At 44.5% G+C, this 17,648-nt stretch overlaps 1 protein-coding gene across 8 annotated transcripts in view; it reads left to right on the top strand.

Moving 5' to 3' along the window:
- The first annotated feature begins 13,914 nt into the window (after positions 1-13,914).
- The window catches only part of Gpr19 (G protein-coupled receptor 19), a 28,297-nt gene continuing 24,563 nt past the window's right edge, over positions 13,915-17,648 (top strand). For 3 of the 8 annotated variants that reach the window (XM_052175116.1, XM_052175122.1, XM_052175114.1), the window contains exons 1-3: positions 13,915-14,827; positions 15,227-15,279; positions 15,532-15,583. The gene's annotated coding sequence lies outside the window, so the exon portion shown is untranslated. The remainder of the gene's footprint in view (positions 14,828-15,226; positions 15,280-15,531; positions 15,584-17,648) is intronic. The other 5 variants (XM_052175120.1, XM_052175119.1, XM_052175117.1 and 2 more) reach the window with 3 other exon arrangements.

The raw sequence follows: 17,648 nt of genomic DNA, 5'->3' as shown, positions 1-17,648 counted from the left end.
CCCTGGCCTTGAACTCTTGATCTTCCTGCCTCTTCCTCCCAAAGGGATTATAGGCATGTTGCACCTAACTGAGCTGAGGCCACGGTCTTGAGGCAGACACTGTGGCTATCTTATGCAGATAAAACTCTGAGAGGACTGAGTGTTCCAAAAGGTCTCAGACTAGGGCACCCCTCTTCTGGAGGTGACTGAAGAGTTTATTTCAGGGGGTGTAATGAGTTGGTGGCTTTGCACATTGTATTCCCACAAGGCCGCCAGGCTTAATTAACAGAGAACTAACTAGAAGGTTCTGGAGCTGGGAAAAACCTGGAGAGAATATCCCATGACTCGAACCCCCATCTTCAGTTTATTCAAAGGTACGCCCAGATTAAAAACAACAGCCACGAAGGCCTGGGGACTCCCCACTTTCTGTTCCTGATCAGTCTCTCTGAATAATCATTCGCATGATTATTTTGTTCATTTCTTTATTCGTTAAATTTTTAATGAGCGCTTAGCAGATGCCAGACTCTCTGGGGACACAGCGGAGAACAAAAGTAATCAAAGTCCCTGCTGTCGTGGAACGGCGCTGACACTCATGTGTAGAAGGCACACATTACATAAATAAATAAGTGTAATACGTCATGTTGCTGGGAGTGCCAAAAAAAAAAAAAAAAAAAAAAGACAAGTAGAGGGAGTGGGGTTGAGAGAGAGAGAGAGGAACGAAGGCCCCTGCTCCAAGGCCCCTGCTGCATCTGCAGGAAAGAATTCTTCAATAAAGTGGCATGCGAATGTAGACCTGAAGGGAAAGGCCATAGACCACGGAGGTTCCTATGTTCCAGGCAGAAGAAACAGCAAATCTCAAGTCTCAGAGGTTCAGAATGTCCTTGAGATGGCTGAAGGACAACATGTGAGCCAGTTACCCAGTAGGGATCCCACAGCGAGGGGGGATGGGTGGTAGATGGATCAGAGAGGAAAGTCGGGGCGCGGATGACGAACAATTTATAAACCATGATAGAGACTCGGACTCATTCCAGTTGAAGTAGGTTGTCTTTGAGCAGAGTTTTGATCCGACTTTGAATTTCAATTTCCAACTTGAATGCCTTTGACTGTTCAGTGAGAAGCACTTAAAAGAGACAAGAGAGAAGCAGGGAGACCAGTTGGCCGACCGTATACTCTAGGTATGAAGTCTCAGATCAGGGTGGAACTAGTGTATGTGAAGAGACGGGGGAAGTTGCTGGAGTTCTTAAATATCTATGTCTGAGAGAGAGGAGAGCATAAGGATGGAGGGTTTGGTTTAAATCACAAAAGAAACCATTTGCTGGCATGGGGGTTACCGAAGAAGGAACAAATTTTGCTTTAAGCCTATTTGGTTTGAGCCAAACACAGCAGCATACACTTGAAGTGCTAGTATTGGGGAGACAGACATAGGAGGATTGTGTCAATATAAAACATTTTTAGATGTTAAAGCTGGGCAGTGGTGGCACACGCCTGTAATCCCAGCACTCTGGGAGGCAGAGGCAGGCGGATTTCTGAGTTTGAGGCCAGCCTGGTCTACAGAGTGAGTTCCAGGACAGCCAGGGCTACACAGAGAAACCCTGTCTTGAAAAATACCAAAAAACCACACACACACACACACACACACACACACACACACACACACACTCACAAAGATGTTAAATTTGAGATGTCTGTGGACATCCAGGTGGAAGTTTAAATAGGCACTTGGTAGAATCCCAGGGAAAGAGATCTATGTTGGAAGTATGAATTGAAGCACATAGGTGACGTTAACACCATAGGACTGGCTTCACAGAGTGGCCCATGCCTGTAATCCCAGCATTTGGGAGGTGAAGGCAAGAGGATCAGTAGTTCAAGATCATTCCCATCCATCTTCAGTTGCATAGCAAGTTCAAGGCTACGCTAGGCAAGTGATACCATGTTTGTTTGTTTGTTTGTTTTTTTAAAGAAGCTACAGGATAGAGTTCGCGGGGTTAAAAACCCAAGCAGGAAGCATTAGGGCACTTAAATGTTTAGAAGTGGCTCAGAGACTGTGTAAAAGTGTTTCTAGGCAGAGGAGAGAGCTTGTCATCAAAAGCAGCTGTTAAGTCAAGTAAAGATAAGGCTGGGAACTCCAAAAGCGTTTCGTTGATCTTGATAAGACTACTGGAGCAGGGTATAGTGGTCAATACACAGCTTTAGTCCCGGCACACCCAGAAGCAGGAGGATCTCTGTGAGTTCTAGGCTAGTCTGGTCTACATAACAAGACAGACAGACAGAGCTACTTAGAGAAATCCTGCCTCAAAACAAACAAACAAAATAATCATGTTGGAAGACTGGAAGATGCGGAAGTTCATTGAGGCAGACTGAGAAGAGTTATAGATAAGTGCATATGAAAACACACACACACACAAACACACAAACACACACACACACAAACACACACACATACACACACACAAACACACACACATACACACACACAAACACACACACATACAAACACACACACATGCACACACAAACACACACACATACAAACACACACACATGCACACACAAACACACACACATACACACACACACAAACACACACACACATATTAAAAACTTTTCTCATAGGAGTAAAGTGTAGCTCCAGGGAAGTTAGTGTGCACAAGGCTCTGGGTTTTGTCCCCAGTCTTGAAAACCAAAGGTGAGGTATCTCCCATATTGCCTGCCTTCCCTTCTGTTTCATTGACTGGTTTTACATAGCTACCTTCAATTTCTTTTCTTAAATTTACTTTTAAAAAGTACTTTGTATAGCCCAGGTTGGCTTCATACTTGATATATAGTTGAGAACGGTCCTCAATTCCTAATTCTCCTGCCTCTACTTCCAAGGATTGAGATAAAAAGTGTGTAGCACCACAACTGGCTTAATTTCTTAAATTTTATAACATATTGTTGTGCCAACAAATAGCCTTAACCTTTTTAGAAAGCCGAGTGTGGTGATTAACACCAATAATATGTAGTGGGCTAAGGCAAGGAGATTGCCCTGAGTTAGGGATTAGTCTGGGCTATGTCATGAGTTCCAAGACTTCTTAGGTTACAAAGGCCCTGTTTGAAAAAGAAAAGAAAAGAAAAGAAAAGAAAAGAAAAAAAAAAAGCCGGGCAGTGGTGGCACATGCCTTTAATCCCAGCACCTGTGGGGGCAGAGGCAGGTGGATTTCTAAATTCAAGGCCAGCCTGGTCTACAGAGTGAATTCCAGGACAGCCAGGGCTACACAAAGAAACCCTGTCTCGGGGAAAAAACAAAAAAACAAAACAAAACAAAAATCAAACAAAAAAAACAAAAAACAAAAAACAAACAAAAAAAAAAACAGAGAGAAGAGGAGAAGAGAAGAAAAAAAAGAAAAGAAAAGAAAAGAAAAAAGAAAAGAAAAAAGAAAAGAAAAAAGAAAAGAAAAAATTGAAGCCAGGCAGGGATGGCTCACGACTTTAACCCCAGCACTGGAGAGGCAGAGGCAGTCAGATCTCTGACTTCAAAGCCAGCCTGGTCTACAGAGTGAGTGCCAGGGCAGCCAAGGATTCACCGAGGAACTCTGTCTCAAAGCAAACAAACAAATCCCCAAACCCAAAATAAAACATAACAAACAAAGAATGGAAAACAAATTTATTTTTGAGACAAGGTCTCATGTAACCCTGATCCTCCTACTTCTTCCTCCCAAATGCTGGGATTAAAGGTATGTAAAGAAGGTTTCATTAGAAGACATAGAATAAACATTGTAAGTTTTGAAAGAAAAAACGAAAAAAAAAGAAGGCTTCAACGCCCAGTTTCTTAGCCGATCACAGCTTAATACTATCTTCCTCTGAATCCACAAACAACAAACAATACAATGCATTATTACAAATTATTATATTAAAAGGGCAGTAAGATGGGTGTTTTTGGTTTAGTTTTGGTCCTTATTTTGAGACAGTGTCTCACTTTGTAGCCACAGATGGCCAGGATCTTACAATGTAGCATAAGTTGGTCTGAAACACTCGGAGGTCCTCCTGAGTATCACCATGACTGGCTGTGCTTGCCCTTCACAGAAAGCCTTTACTCACGTCCCACTCACAGTTCTCTGGGGTCTGTTTTGGAGCTTAATGTTTTAGTGGGCTGGGTGTCTCCAATGTGTAACTTTCTGCCTTCCCCTTAACTCAGAATTAGTTTTGGTTTTGGTTTTTTTTTTTTTTTTTTTCTGACCCAGAATGTAACTTAGTTACTTCAGAATAACTGTCATTGGCTTTATTGAAGAGGCAGAAATATCCAAAATAGTCAGGCCCTCTGTGGCCACAGGAGGACAGAAGAGGGTTAGTAATAAGATAGAATTCCTCACAGTATCCTGAGCAGAATACCCAGGGAGCAGGAATATGATGGATTCAGCGTGGCTCTGTTTAAGAGCATGGAGAACACCACAAAGCCAGAACCATCAGCTCTAATCTGCAAATATTCCAAAGTACAGCTGTACTTGGAATATACTCTTCTAAACATACCGACAAGCATTTTAATCTTAGGGCCTAGAGAGATGGCACAGTTGTTCAGAGTACTACCTGTTCTTGCAGAGGACATGGGTTCAATTCCCAGCACCCACATAGTAACTTTCAACCATCCATAACTCCAGTTTCAAGGGATTCCTGCCCCAGCCTGAGCAGGCATTAGTGATGCACAGACATAAATGTGAGCAAAACACTCATAGACATAAAAGAAATAAATCTAAACATTTTAAAATAAAGTTTTAGTCCCTAGATATTGTTGTTTTGTTTTTGCTTTGGAGAGAGGGTTTCTTTGTGTAGCCCCAGCTGTCCTGGAACTCCCTTTGTAGACCAAGCTGGGCTCAAACTCAGAGATCCTCCTGCCTCTGTTTCCTGAATGTTGGTTTAAAGGGCTGCACCACCAGGCCCAGCTTAATTCTTAGAAATTCAATTGAGGGGCTGGAGAGATGGCTCAGCAGTTAAGAGCACTGACTGCTCTTCCAGAGGGCCTGAGTTCAATTCCCAGCAACCACATGGTGGCACACAACCATCTGTAATGGGATCTGATGCCTTCTTCTGGTGTGTCTGAAGATAGCAGTAGTGTACTCACATATATAAAATTAATCTTAAAAAAAAGAAAAGGAATTTAATTGAACTCCAAACCTGCCAACATACCTGCTAAACTTTTTTAAACAGTAACAACATGATGATATGAACTTAACATTTAATTTATAATAGAGTGTTTGGTAATGGTCTATGTAGTCAACATAACCCTTAAGAAGGAGAGGACATGGGCGTCGAGGGACATGACTGTCACCTCAGTACTTAGGAGGCAGAGCCAGGAGAGTAAATATTCAAGGTCAGCCTCAGCTACACATCAAGTTCCAGGTCTGGGATATATACCAAAAAAGAAACACTGAAGTTAAAGGGTAACTTCTCAGTTGGGTGTTCCTCTCACATATTTGTGCTCACACCTATATATAAATATGCATGCACCACACACACACACACACACACACACACACACTAAGCCGGATTTGTTTGTTTATCATGATATGTGTATGAGTGGTTTGCCAGCAGGTATGTCCAGGCTTCAGACCCTCTAGAACTGGAGTTATGATCAGTATGAGCTGCCATCTCTCCAGCCTCCTACAATGACATTAGTACACTTTGCTCTCAAAAGGTAAAATGGGGGCCAGGCGGTGGTGGCGCACGCCTGTAATTCCAGCGCTCTGGGAGGCAGAGGCAGGTGGATTTCTGAATTCGAGGACAGCCTGGTCTACAGAGTGAGTTCCAGGACAGCCAGGGCTATATAGAGAAACCCTGTCTCGGAAAAACCAAATCCAAAAAAAAAAAAAAAAAAAAAAGGCTACTATATAAGCCAACCTTCCGCTCTCAAGAACTAGAACTGAGGGAGACGGAGACTGCACTCCTAAGTTACCAGCACTAATTCTTGCCGAGGACTTGGGCTCGATGCCCAGCAACTGCATGGCAGCTTACTACCATCAGTAACTCCTGTCCAGGGGATCTGATGTCCTCTTCTGGTCTCCCTGGGCACCTGACACAAACATGGTACAGAGATATATATGCAGGCAAAACACTCACACACAAAGAAATAATGAAAAAATAAGTATACACAAAATAACTAGAACTGGGAGGTTCTTCTGTAGAATCTGAGATAATAGAGGTGAAAGGCCAAGCAGAGCAAAGATGTCTAGAGACCACAGTATCTATCTGTGTGATAGAATGTCAATCATGGATTTCTATGACAAAGGTGATTGAGTCCCCAAATTTCCAATTTACTATTCCTATCTATGTATGATCCTTATAACTAGGTGGTTGCGGCACATGCCTTTGATTCCAGCCCTTGGGAAGCAGGGGTGCACAGATTTCTGAGTACGAGACCAGTTGATCTACATTGTGAGTTTTAGGACAGCCAGGGCTACACAGAAAAGCCCCGTCCTTGAAAGCCAGAACAAAACAAAACAACCCCAAGTTTAAACAACAACAACAACAACAAAACAAAACAAAAAACCAAAACTTGTGACCCTCGTAACGTCCCATAGAACAGCTTGTCACGTTCTCAGAACTAGGCAGTGTGGCTAACTTTCTTGTGGCGCACGTGAACATGCTGTGCATTGCACACATTATCTGTGGTGATAAGTGAGAGAGTTCCTTTCATGCAAAAGACCTAATTCTCATAGACCTAGTCAGAGGCAGATCCAAATTATGTTACAGGCACTTTCCATCCTCACAGTCAGAGGCAGGTCAGATTTAATAGTTAACTCCCCATCTTGGAGACTAGCATGCAATTAACCCCACCGAGCTGATGTAAAACAACAACAGCTGATCAATGGCATACTTGCCCTCTCTTATGTGTCTGTGGATTACCTACAACATGTCAGGCCTTATGTTGGGTGTTGCGATCATAGACACGAGTAAGGACCACACAGACAGCCCAGATGCACAGTATGAAACCCTAAACCATGGGGCCAGTGAGATGGCTCAGCTGGGAAGGCTCTTCCTATCAGGCTTGATGACCTGAGTTCAGTCCCTGAGACCCACATGGTAGAAGAGAACCAACTGCTGAAAGTTGTCCTCTGACTTCTTGTAGGTACAGTAGTTTGACCAAGCATAACTTTAGAAGAAGAAGTGGGAGGGGCTGTAGAGATGACTCAGCGATTAAGAGCACTGACTGCTCTTCCAGAGGTCCTGAGTTCAAATCCCAGCAACCACATGGCGACTCACAACCATCTAGATGTGGAGGGATAAAGATGGAGCAGGGACTGAGGGAACAGCCAACCAATGACTACCTCAACTTGAGACCCATCCCATGTGAGAGAGCCAACCCTGACACTGTTAATGATCCTCTGCTATGCTTGCAGACAGGAAGCTAGCATTACTGTCTCCTTAGAGGTTTCATCCAGCAGGGGATAGAGGTGAACAAGCCCAAGAAGGGCTCAAGGACAACAGGGCCTACAGCGTCAACTACTCCAGGACCATGAGGCTCACATGCGTGTATGTGTGTGTGTGTGTGTGTGTGTGTGTGTACCTAGATGCCCTACACATTTGGAGCAAATGTGCAGCTTGGCCTTCATGGGGTCCCCTAACAAGTGGAGTTGGGTAGAGGGCTGTTCCCATCTCTGTTCCCTGCCATTGGGTCTCTTTCCCCATACCTCCACTGCCTGGCTGGGCCTCAGTGGGAGAGGACATGCTGAGGACTAGATGTCCCAGGATGGGGTGGTACCTAATGGGGGCTGGCCTTGTGAGGTGCAGTGGGGGAAGGGATTTGTAAGTGTGGAACTGGGAGGAGAGGAGGGAGGGGGGCTGTGATCCGGGTGTAAAGTGAATAACAAAAAAATTAATTGTTGGGAAAAAAAAGACAAACAAGTTACAGAAAATTTAGAGTCTCCAATAAACACAGTTCTCATGGCCTAAGTGCCAGATTCTCTTTGGCATTCAAACTCTCTGACAGAACTTTTCTACCCACATACATAGTTTATGATGAGGTTTGATATTATTTAAGCAAGCAAAAACGCAAGGGCAGAATTAAATCATAGCGCCTTGATCACTGGTATGTGGAACGGCCTAACAAGATAGCCAGGATTCATAAAAGCCAAGTTTAATGTAATTATTGTTTGAATGCATACGTGACAGGATTTTAATGTTTTGGACTTGTTATATATCCCTTATGACTTTTATTTATTTTCTTTCTGTTTTCTTTTGAGACAGTGTCTTAATATATAACACAGGTTGACCTGAAAAATCTCTATAAGTATCCAAAGTTAGCCTCAAACTTGTGATCCTCCTGTTTTAGTTTCCAAATGCTGGGTTTGCAGGTGTGTCTTAAGCGATTAGCAACGGACAGAGGTAGACACATGAAAAAATGTTTAAAAAAACATGTTTAAAATAGAGGAAGGGGGGAGGAGGCACTGAGTAGAGAGAAAGGGAGGTAAAGAAAACAACTCTCAAAATATGAGTCATCATGGGGCTGATGGGACGGACGGCTCAGTGCTTAAGAGCACTTGCTGCTCTTGTACGGGACCTGGGTTCATTTTCTAGCACCCACATGGTAGCTGACAACTGTCTATAGCTTCAGTTCTGGGGGAATCTCCAAGGGCACCAGGTACACATGCAGGCATGCACAAACATACACACGGTACATGTGCACAAAACCCCATGCACATAAAATAAAAATGAATAAGCCTGTAAAAATATGCATGCCTCATCACTGTTGGGCCCCAGATTTATCATAGGTCCTTATTTACCACGGATGTAGTTGTAACTACTTAAAATAAATTCTGAAAACTCTCACGTGCCTCCTCTAACATTCAGTCTGATTTTTTAACACTACCCACTCTGAGAGCTCGGTTGGACTCTCTGATAGGCCGTGGAGAGTCAAATGCCACCAGCTCTCGGGATGGGAGTATGTCTTAACAAATGGCACATGTACAGAGTCCTTGGTTTAGCTGGCCCAGTAATCCCAGGACTGGAGAAGCTGGGGCAGGAGGATCACCACAAGTTCTAGGCTGATCAGGTTGTACAGTGTGTTCCAGGACAGCCTGGGGTACAGAGTGCAATTCCACGATGGGGGGATGGGCGGGGGGGGGGGGGAGAGACAAAAAGAGACCAAGACAGCATTGGATTCCCCAGCACCAAAACAATAAAAACCTTTATTCATTTCACAACACTGAGTTATGTGGTAAGCCTGCAAGGTGTAAACGAAGGTGTGAAACCACTTTCTCCTGTGTACATCGGGGTGTAGACTGATCAAGAAAGCACTATCTAGCCAGACGCTGTGCACACCCACGTGCCCCCAGCTACTATTCATGCTGAGGAAGGACTGCGCGTTCAAGGCAGGCCTGGCTAACCTTGGGAGAGCTTAGCTTAAGAAAGTCTAACACCCCCCCCCCCCCCGGCGGTGGTGTTACATGCCTGTAATCCTAGCACTCTGGGAGGCAGAGGCAGGTGGATTTCTGAGTTCAATGCCAGCCTGGTCTACAGAGTGAGTTCCAGGACAGCCAGGGCTACACAGAGAAACCGTGTCTCGGTGGGGTGTGTGTGTGGGGGGGGGGGGAAGAAAGCCTAACAGACCAGCTGGGCAGCAGTGATGCAGGCCTTTAGTGCCAGCCCTTGGGACACAGAGGCAGGCCGATCTCTGAGTCTGAGGACAGCCTAGAATACAAGGAGAGTTGCAGGACAGAGAGACCCTGTCTCAAGATGAGGAGGAGGAGGAAGAGGAGAAGGAGGAGGAGGAGGAGGAGGAGGAGGAGGAGGAGGAGGAGGAGGAGGAGGAGGAGGAGAGAAGAACAACAGGACAGATAAAACATGGGCCTGATGTTTACATATGGAATCCTATTGTTAGGAAAGCTGAAGCAGGAGGATTGAAAGTATGAGACCAGCCTGGGCTACATAGTGAGTTTAAGTCTAGCCTGGACTGTATAGTAAGATTGTCTTAAGACAAAATAAGGACAGGGAAGTACTTGTGTATGTGAATCGCATATGCAAGGCACACACACACACACACACACACACACACACAGACACACTCACACACACACACACACACACACACACACACACACACACACACACTGCCCTGCCCCCTCCCTCCATCCCTCCCTCTCAATTTTTTAAAGCAAACTTTTGGATCAGGCTCAAACTTTGCAGAAACTGCCTTTGTTCGCTTCCGTGGCTTCGTCAGCCCTAGAGCCCGCGCCGAGGGCTGAGGGCCGTGTGCAGTCTGGGCACTCTACCTCAGGGCCATTTTCCCAGTCCTGGTTTCTATTGACTCAGTGTTTCACAAAGTTCCCCAGGTTGGTCTTGAACTTCTTTTGCAGCCCAGGAAGGCTTGGAACTGCCATCCTCCTGTCTCATGCTCTTACCCATTTGGGTCTGACAGCCTGTGAGACTGTTCTTGGCCTAAAACTGCTGTCCATTGCAACAAATGCCCTTAAGGATTTGTGCGTTCAAAGAAGCAGTGCCACTTTAATCACCCTAGGATTAAAGTGGCACCAAAGAGCCAGTGCCACCAAGGCTCTGAGGTGGCAATGTCTAACAGAAATAGGACACACAAGCAAAAAAAAAAAAAAAAAGTGTTTTGTTTCTTAATAGCCACATTTTTTTTTTTACAAAGTAAAAGTAAAAAAGAAACACATGAAATGGATGTCATTGTAGCATGCAATGAATATAAAATTTATTATTTGTTGCTGTTGCTGAGACAAGCTCAGTATGTAACCCTGTCTGGCCTGGAACTAGCCACACAGACCTGTCTGGCCTCGAATTTACAAACCTCCTCCTTTCTGCCTCCTAGGTCCCAGGATTACAGATGACTCGCCACACCCAGCTTCAAGACTTTTAGATTTCCCTTTTCATTCTGATTTCTTGAAATCTAGTATATTCTCTGTTTAGAGCCCATTTTAATTGGGATCAGCACAGGTCACTGCTCCCTAGCCAGCGTCAACAAGAACAGGTGGGCAAGTAGCCTTACAAGGCTCTGACAGTCAGTCCCAAGCCACCTGAGATTTCACGGTGCACTTCTCACCGGCACACTATTTTTAAGGTTCCTAGGTCAAGTTCAAATGGCCTACTCCTAACTCCCAACTTGTTATTTAGAGAGGCACTTATTTGTGATGAGGTCTCACATAATTCAACCTGGTCTTGAACTGATCCTCCTGCCTCTGCCTCCGAACTGCTGGGACAACAGGTGTGCGCCACTATGATCAGCTTACAACGTGACTTTACAGAACGCTATTTTCTATGTACCTATTTGTAGCTCAATATATGAGTTCAATATATGATGGCATTCTGGGCAATTAAGTCATGAGGGGAAGAAACTGTCCTTATGAGAGTGACTTCAAGAGGAATGCTGTAAGCTACCCACTCACACTCCTTCCCCTTATGGATGTTAAAGATTAAGTAGCACAGGCGGGCTCCTTCCTCAGCCTCATGAATGCTAGGATTATAGGCATATGTCACCATGCCCAGATGCCTCTTTCCTTCTGTTTGGAACATTTCGGATTGCGAACTCGTTCAGGGGTGTGGCAACTGCCTTGGGATAACGACAAAAGATTCTTTAACACAGTAAAGATAATAGAAGGGTTCTTTTCTTATCAGAGGTGTAAATTTATGAGGCCAACCATGCAAACAAAGGGCACAGGGAGGCGAGGACAGAGTTCCCTATCACAAGCGGGCAGCAAGGTCCTCGGGCTGGCTTTGTTTAAATAGTAACAACCCGGACCTACCCTTCTTCCTGCCGCTTCTCTTGCTGAAGGCTCTTTCCTCCATCAATACTTCTTCTTTTTATATTTATTTTTTTGAGACAAGAGTCTATGTCGTCCTAGCTGTGCATGTGTAGACCAGGTTGGTTTAACACTCACTGAGCTCTGCCTCTGGAGTGCTGAGATCAAAGGTGTGCGTCATTCCTTCCTAAAGTGTGTAGGGCTCAAAGTGGCAGTACCAGAAATACCAAAAACATGTATGTATCCTGTCCATAGGTAGCTGCAAATGACAGCTGAGTTTTTAGTACTTTACGAGATCATGGCGATTACAGGCAAACATGCCCAAAAAGATGGCTACAGAAATGATACTGTCAATTTTTTCAGTTACTAACTGTAAAAACTTTGTTAGTTGTATTTTCTGAGTTACACAGGAGTCTAAGTAGGTGACCATTACTCTGGTTAGATTCTTTTTGTTCACCAAAGGATTCCTTTTCAATGAAGAATTCTGTTTGATCACTTACCAGTCCTACACTAATTATTTATCACATGTAGGCGAGTTAGAAACTGGCTTTGAACACCTGAAACTCCTGTCTCAGTCTCCCAGGAACTAGCATTGAAGATGCATCACCAGGTCAGACTTTATCTCTTGAAAAAAAAAAAAGACAAAAAAAATTGTTTCCTGCATGCATTACATGCCTCACAGGCAGTTCCCACACGGGCCAGACAAGGGTGTGGGATCCCCTGGAGCTGGAGTTCTAAGAGTTTACCATCTGCCACGTGGTCAGCAGGAACTGGACCCCAGTTGTCTTCAAGAGCAGCAACTGCTTTCCATTCCTGAGCCATCTCTCCAGCCCTGGTGAGCTCTTCATCTAACTCCCACACAGATTTTCCACGAGAGCCATATTACAATGTCCCAACACAATCCTTTAGGGTGGCTATGGTGGTGCACCTTTGTAGTCCCAGCACTTGGAGAATGAGACTGGAGGATTCCAAATTTGAAACCATCCTCTATGACATAGCAAGACTCTCACAGAAAACAACCAACTGACCACTACAATCTGTTCTTTGATGATAGCTGTCAGTCTTAACAAAGGAAGCCCTCTTTTTGAGTTAGTCTAGTCATAAATATGAACAAGAAATTCATTCACCCTTTCTGTATTTTTTCTCTTATGAAGGAAATGTCAGTACCATTTAGGTGCACAAAACTGGTTATCATCTTACCTCAAGTAAGCTATTGTTCTTTTCTAGACTGGAGAACCTGTTTCTTTATTTAAGACAGGGTTTCAGGTAGCCCAGGCTGGTCTGTGACTAAGTATGTACGTGGGGATGACCTTAAACTTCTGATTCTGCTTCTACATGAGGAATGAATACACAGGAATGTGCCACCAAGTCCCATTTTATTCAGTTCTGGATAAATCCATGGCTTTTAGGCAAGGAGCCTACTAACAGAGCTACAAACCCCAGCACCTTTCTTTCTTCAATGTACCACCATTCCCAGATTGTACAGAAAAATTGTTCAAAATATGCTAAACTTCGCTATCATACTGAACATAAAAAAATATCAGAGGTGAGATGACAGTGTCTCTTGAGACTTTTGGAAGCATGAAAAGCCATCAAAATCTGGCCTCTTCTGTTCACACACATTTCTCTCTTCTTACTTAAAATCTCACTTTTCTGGTAGAAAAATGTTACAAATTTAAAGACTTCAAACTCACTCAAAACTCATCAAAAAATTGCCAAAAAAAAAAAAAATCCATTGTTTTTAAGACTAGAAAAATGTCCAGGCTTAGCTGAGTTACCAGTTTTTTAAGCATACTGGAATGTATTAATAGAAATTTCTCCACAAAACAAATCAGTTTGCCTCTACTTGCAAATGGATAATCATATCTAAAATAATCTGTGCTTATCAGACAGTATTTTATGAGCACTGTCTGAGTCTATTTGAAGGGAACTTTGAAGGAACATTCAAACTCTTAAAAACTGGCTTTAAAGGGCTATTGCTTCTAGTGTCAGCTCTTTCTAGTTTCAAAATTTGCATGGCCGCCTTTCTGAGTTTGCTTCAAGAAAGCCGTCTTGGCCCATGGAGGAATTGCTCGAACTCGGCGGCCTTCGGGTCAGGCCGATTTGCATCTTTGCTATATATACAAAGTCCATCCTTTAATTAGGCGTCGGCGACGCCGGCCTTCGCTCTCATGCTCCGCTGCTCACTTTGCTGCGATGGTGGGGTGCACAGCACCTGGGTCGCCTGTGCTCATAATTCTGACGCGACACCGACTTCTGGGCGTTGTTGTTTTCATTGCAGTTCTCCGAGATTTCCACTGCACACCCTGCTGCTCGCTCTCTAGTCCCGGGACAAGTAGGCGCGGTTTTCTCGGAGAAATCCACGTCACCCGCGCAGGCGCAGACTCTGGGCGGAGGGAAGGGGTTTGCGCTCGGCCCGCGGTAAACAAGCACTGCGCAGGCGCCGTGGGCCAAGGTTTTTGTTTTGTTCTTTTGTTTTGTATAGTAAAAAAGGGCGAACGCCGAAGCAAACCTAGAGTCTTAGGACGATCGATTATCTGGCTTCTGCTACTCTCACTCTGTTTCTGAGGCACCAGCTGCGCGACCACGGCAGCCACAACTCCTCCACAGAACTGTCGGCCTTGAGCTCTTTCGCTTACTGTCTACACTGAGGCTGAGAGGAAAAGACAAAAAAAGAAGAGAAAAAAAGAAAAAAAGACTTAAAGGAGAGGTGGGGGGCACGGTCCCCACGACGCCACCTAAAAACCTCAGCGCTGGTCTTTCCCCAGACAACGCGAGATCCAGTGCCAGGACGTGACTCCACCCCCGCCCCGCCCGTGGCTGTGTGCGCATGCGTCGGGCTTTTTGGCGCGCAAACCTTTCAAAACTTCCTGCTCGCCCCCCTCCCTCCCAGGGATGTCTGTCGGGTTGGAACCGGGGACTGACGCCCACAGCATCACGTCCTTAGGGATTTTTCGGTCGAAATTCCACTTGAATGTAACTTGTCCCCCCTTTTTCCTCTTCGTATGTGGGTCATGAGGTTTCATCAAAGAATCAGAGTGGGAGAGAGCCCATCACGGTTTTTTAAAAAAATGTTGAGTTTTAGCTCTGTGGAACGCTAACTCTGCGAGCGGCATAAGCGGGTGAATCTGTGGGACGAACGGATTCTTTTTTTTTGGGGGGGGGGATGTGGGAAGCTGTGGATGTGGAGCGGGTTAACACAGTGGGATGAAGATGAGAAATTTTTAAAATGGATGAAGTCAATGAAGGCAGTAGCACATGCTTGAGCGATGAGGCTAGAAGGCACTATAGTAGAGGAAGCTTAGCTTAAAATATTTACGCATATTTATAAGCAGTGCCGCATGTTTAGTCTATGATAGCGAAGTAAAATGGGAATGTCTTTGAGTGCAACAGAGACATTTTTAAAAGTTGTCATGAGCAAGAGTTGAGGTTGGGACTGGGTAAAACAGATAAATAATCTGGAGTCTAGAATGTTCTAAGTGTGGGCATGTCTGACTGATTTGGCCTCTTTTCTCTCTCAGGGGACGTGGAACACCTGCACAAACTGGATTTTTTGCCCTGTAACGTCTCACAGGTATCATCCAGCGCCTGAAGTATTCTCTTTCCGATACAATGCCTGGCATTTCTCACCAACCTCATGTTTCAGCCAGAATGAAATTGGGCTAACAAGTCACTCAGATGTGTCACCAGCTCATTACAGGATTATGTACTCCCAATCTATAGTCTTCCAGTTGTGTAGATCTTAGAATCCACTTGAATGTTGGGAGCAGTACTATATAGTACAGTCAGTATTACCATTTTTACTATCCCCCACAATTGTTTCCAGGACCTCGAACAAGTACCGAAACGTGTGATGCTCAAGTCCCCTGCATGATAAGGTATACTATTTGCATATGACCCTTGTACATCTTTCTGTAAAGTTTAAGCAATTTCTAGATTATTTGTGATATGTAAATTGATGTAAATAATATGTAAATAGGCCCTGTGCTATATTGTATAGGGAGTAATGTCAAGAAAACCATTCAGCACAGATGCAAATTTTTCTTCTCAATTTTTATATCTGCTTTTGGCTGAATCTGAGGATGTGAAACCCATGGATGGGGTGGGGGGTGACTTATTTATCTCTCCCTGTCTGAGTGAAAGAGTTACCTCACTGTATTGATCAGACTGGCCTAAATGGACTAAAAAAATCTAGACTCAAGACAGCCCTCCTACCTCAACTTCCTGAATAGCTGACACTCCCAAATGTGTGTTGGGTACAGTTCAGAATATATTTTGATCCTTTGTGTGCTCTATAAAGAAAATATAGGAGGATTGATGGGATATATAATTTGACTAGTCCTAACAACAGAGTAGCAAGCTGATAGGTAAGCAATATAGCTTCCTTTGTAAGAAAACAAAGAATTGAACATTTTAGGATTAAAGCTGGCAATGATGGAGAAGGACCTATTGCTAACATTTAGAGGAAAGTCCTTGGAAACCAGGAGTAGAGTCATACACCTATTGTCCTAGCTACCCAGGGATGAGGCAGGAGGACTGCTCGAACCTAGCTGGGCATCGCCTGGGGAGGGGATGGAGAGAGAGGAAGGAACGGGGGAAGACAGAGCCAGCCATGGCAGACCCTTTCAGGAGAAAGTTCTCTCTAAAGCACTGTATTTGGCAGATTGTATTCTGTTGTGTGGGCTGTTTGTGCTGAATTCACAGGAAAATGCAGGGGGAAACTTATGGGTATGATAGAATCAGACTTCTGGGTTGACGTCTAAATATTTGATTTTGGGGATCGGGATCATCCGCCATCTAAGTGTAATGTCACAGGTACTGTTTAGAATTGGGGACCAGAACCCTGAGGCTTGACCTTTGGACCCGCTGGTCGTACCATATGTCATCTCAGATCCTCATTTCCTCATTTATAAAGTAAGGATTACAGTAAAAGGAGAATAAGGATGAGGGTATCTTTTTTAAAAAATATTTTATTTTCCCTTCGTGGTGTTTTGCCTGCATTATATGTTTGTGCACCACTTGTGTCCCTGGTGCTCTGAGAGGCCAGAGGAAGACGGGATCTCCTGAGTTACAGATGGTGGTGGCCTCCATGTGTGTGCTAGGATGGAATTCAGCCTCTTAGGCGTGCCTACTGGAGCAGAGAGCGTCTTTACCCATCGGGTTTTTATGTTTGCTTGCTTGCTTGCTTGCTTGTTTTTTGAGACAGGGTCTCTCTAAGTAGACTAGGCTGGCCAAGAACTCACAGAGTCACAGAGACTTTCTTGTCAGCACACAGAACTGTATCTGTCATGTCTGCAGCCCTGGACACTTACCTTTCAGAGGGTCCCATCTCGTAGGGAATCAAGCATGCATGCAAAAGATAGCTCTTGCGGTACAAGTAGGAATGCGGGAGAGATCGCTCTCTGGCTTAGGTGGTTCTTCTTTAAACTTTAATAATTATTGATGTGTCTGCTGAAATTAAAGGTGTGCACTACCGTGGCCACCCTCCATGAGTATTCTTAAGGTATTATTATTATTATTACTATTGCTAAGGTTGAGAACTGCTGCTTAAAGAATTTTTGGTGACAGTGAGAAGAAACTAGTCCTAACGCTTCAGCCCCCTGATCTGCACACTTACATATCTGAAGGGACTCTGGAGGAATAAAGGCGAGAGCCGGGCACCGTGGCATATATTCTGGAGGGGAGGCACTGAAATAAACACACTAACTTGGGAGCAGTTAGTATTGTCATTTACTGTGGATGCCAGGCACATGTTGAATTGGCCGCATGGAAGACTTTGAGCCTCCCCAACTGGCCCTTTGATCTAGCTCAGGTAACAAAAAGATGTCTTGGTTTTTTGCCACCTGGAGCTGTTCCGCTCCATTCATTGGGGAAGGCACAGTTTATTGAAGTGTTGGCGCATGGGTGGTCTCTCCTGGGAGGGCAGGTGGGAATGCCTTTTTT

The sequence above is a fragment of the Apodemus sylvaticus genome, chromosome 2 (genome assembly GCF_947179515.1).
Source record: "Apodemus sylvaticus chromosome 2, mApoSyl1.1, whole genome shotgun sequence".
NCBI lineage: Eukaryota > Metazoa > Chordata > Mammalia > Rodentia > Muridae > Apodemus > Apodemus sylvaticus.
Note: the sequence above shows the minus strand (reverse complement) of the source record. Positions and strands in the feature narration are given on the sequence as shown.